At 37.1% G+C, this 3,517-nt stretch overlaps 1 pseudogene; it reads right to left on the reverse strand.

Moving 5' to 3' along the window:
* Window positions 1-707: 707 nt before the first annotated feature.
* On the reverse strand, window positions 708-1,471 carry LOC124972257 (ferritin heavy chain-like; annotated as a pseudogene).
* Window positions 1,472-3,517: the final 2,046 nt, after the last annotated feature.

A 3,517-nucleotide genomic window follows, 5' to 3' on the forward strand; every position in this document is an offset into this window, starting at 1 on the left:
GGATACATTTGCTGGATGTAGCAATCTTGATCAGCTCCTATTTTATTCAAGGTTTTGTTTTATTATGCCTTGCCCTCTTGAGTCTGAACTGAGAGATGTGAACATCTAAATGTGACATGCCATTTATATTTTGTGGCTTTTACATTTTTATTCCTGTATTATATATGAGTTATTTTAATTTAGAGATTCTTCAAGTGGATTTTTATTAACTTGTATATATCGGATTTTAAATACATCTCATATTTTGATTACTATCTCATTCCTAAATTAGGAAAATTTTCTGTTATTTCACTGAAAAGTTTGTTGATTCCTTTAGTTTGTATCTCAATGACTTCTTCTATGTCATAGATTCTTATATTTAGCATATTCTTATATTTCTTATCTTACTGTTATCCAGATATCTTGAATATTCTGGTCATGGTCTTTTAACAACTTTTCTTTATGGTTGACTATTTTAAAGATTTTATTCTCTGTCTTAAAGGCCTAAAAATCCATCTTCTATGCAGTCTCATCTATTAGTGATTTCAACTGAATTTTTGGGGGGAGGGTACCAAATTTCTTTATTTGAGGGAATAGTACAAATTAAAGAATGTAAGTGGATGTTTTGGTACAATTTATTGAAAAGGTGAAGGCAACCCCAACATGCATGCACTGCCTTGGTGACCAGGGAAATCACTTCCATAGCTATGGGGAAGTCAGCCTAAGGTTTAGCTCTCATTATCACTGTCTCCCAGAGTGTGCTTGTCAAAGAGATACTCTGCCATGCCAGATTCTGGGGCTCCCATCTTTACAAGTTGGTTACATGGTCACCCAATTCTTTGATGGATTTCACCTGCTCATTCAGGTCATGAGTCTCAATGAAGTCACACAATCAGGGGTCATTTTTGTTAGTGGTCAGTTTGTGCAGTTCCAGAAGTAACTGATTCACATGTTTCTCCAAGTGCAAAGCACATTCCATTGCATGGAGCCCACTCTCCCAGTCGTCACTGTCTGGTTTCTTGATATCCTGAAGGAAGATTTGGCCACCTTCTTGGTTCTGCAGTTTCATCAGTTTCTCAGCATGTTCCCTCTACTCATGGGTTTGGTGAAGAAAGTATTTGGCAAAGTTCTTCAAGGACTCATCATCACGGTCAAAATAGTAAGACATGCTTTTTTTTTTTTTTTTTTTTTTTTTTTTTTTTTTTTTTTTTGAGGTGCTGGGGATTGAACCCAGGGCCTCATGCTTGGACAGGTAGATCTAGGAGGCATAGAGTTCCAGTAGATCTGGCGGTTGATGGCAGCCTCCGAGTCCTGGTGGTAGTTCTGGTGTACCTGCGAGGAGAAGGCGGTCGTCATGGCCAGGGGCTGAGGCCTCGGGGCGATCCGAGGGCGCTGTGAGGAGGTGGGGAAGAGCTGCTGGTTCTGTGGGGCCGGCCGGGGTGGGTGTCAAGCGCCGTCTTCCATCCAAGCACTGTTGAAGCAGGAAACCGTGGTGACTCTCGAGGAAGAATGTCTCTCAACTGAATTTTTAATTCAATTTAATTGTGTCTTTAATTTGCAGGATTTCTGTTTGGTTCTACTTCAGAATTTCTGTTTCTTTATTGAAATGATCTATCCCCTCCTGAACTTTCTGCACTTAGTTCTTTTCTTACATCCCCTTTCAGTTCATTTAACATTTTAATTGTGAAGTTTGTAAATTCTTTTTCTGACATTTCCTCCACCATGCTGACAATGGGATCAGTTGTTGAACTGTGTGGACTATTTGGGTTGACTTGTACCTTTGCTTTTTCTTTTTTTTTTTTTTTTTTTTTTTCTTTTAAGCGGGCAAATTTTATTATCAAATGAAACAATTATACAAAAACTCAGTAGTATTGTTGTATTACTGACTATATTAGCCTTACAGAGCTTTGGGCAGAAAGCATATTAAGACATCAAGTACAAAACCTTTATGATCTTAAGTGCCAATTTTCACACAAAAATATTTTGGGTTTCTTTTCCCCCTCCCTCCTCTGTTCCCCTTAAAGGACCATTGCTGGTCAGGCAAAGAGCAAGGTTTGGCTCTTCATTCAAGGTGTTAATCAAAGCAAGAAAAAGTAAATAAAAATAGTAGCCACAAAAATCTACATGGCATTGCATCCAAGCAAAGAACAATATGAGTAACAAAGAAATATGTGCACTTAATTAAATCCTGTTTTCCTCTTTGGAGTTACATGAGGCAACAGTACTAGCTAGCTAGTGTCTAATATTGCACTTTTGTAGCATGAACACATAGTGCTAAACACTGACATCAGTACCTGCTCTAACTGTATCAGTGTTTACCTCCCAGTCTAGCATGCTGACTATAGTCCTATGCTTTTAAAAAGTTTTAATTGTTTGATAGTTAAAGTATTAGAGAAAAAGACTTAAGGCTATATTAATATGTACAAGCTTTCACTTCAGTTAGTATATTGCTTTCTAGAATACACAGTTCAAATAGTCTCATTTTTGTGATATTAAAAACTATGGAGTTTATCTTATTTAAGTGCAAACCATGAACAATTAAAAAGTACAATATAAAATAATACATAGGAAGCCACAATATTCAGTTGCAGGTCAATCTAGAAATTACTACCTACACATAGCTGCTTCATTTTTGCTTCTGCATTTTGGCCCCTACTTCTTTTTTATTTACAGTTGGTACCTGCTGAGAAAAATATCTAAACCTTTCAACTATACATGTGCTGTGGAGAGTATTTCCTTTCTCCTCAGGTGTTTGTTTTTTGTGTGGGGCTGGGGATTGAACCCAGGGCTTTGCACATGGTAGGTAAGTACTTCATCACTGAGCCACAACCCCCAGCTTTCCTCATGTGTTTTAAAAATCATTTTAATTGTTTTTAACTATAAGATTCATGATGGCCAAGCTATTGGGAAAATATTAATTCTATTCCTTTTTTTAAAATTTGCGATTCAATTATTCCAAAGCCATAGGCTTGAATTATTTAGCCAAGAAGGTATGCTTGTGCAGAGGACAGGGAGATGGAGAAAAAAGGGAGATACATAAAAATGAAGTCTCCATAACCGAGTTCATGGTGGAGATGGTAGATACCAGCAGAGTATTTTTTAATCCAAGACTGAAACTTAGGAAACACCTGTGCTGCCATTTCAGCTGAAAGTAATAAGTGATGTTTGATTTCAAATTCACATTTTAAATGCCTATTTGTAATCAGCAAGGAGCTGCTATGTTGTAAGGATTTTGCTTCACTGGCTCAAATTTTTCACTCCACCAAAAGATAAGGCACAGCCCCACTATCCAATCATGTTTGCTGAAAATACTGCAGCCTGAGTGTAAATGAACTTCCCCTGAAGTTACTAGAAGTTTTCTTGTGTCTTACGATTGTACCTTTGCTTTTTCATATTGTTTGTTAACTCTTTTACATTTATGCAAATGACTATTTAGTGAGCTTTTCCTCTTAGGTGCTCCAGATTCGGAGAATATGTAAATATTGATACTCCTGCTCAATGTGTACCCTCTGCAATTTTCAGTACTCTAACCTTATTA

Source organism: Sciurus carolinensis, chromosome X (assembly GCF_902686445.1).
Source record: "Sciurus carolinensis chromosome X, mSciCar1.2, whole genome shotgun sequence".
Lineage (NCBI taxonomy): Eukaryota > Metazoa > Chordata > Mammalia > Rodentia > Sciuridae > Sciurus > Sciurus carolinensis.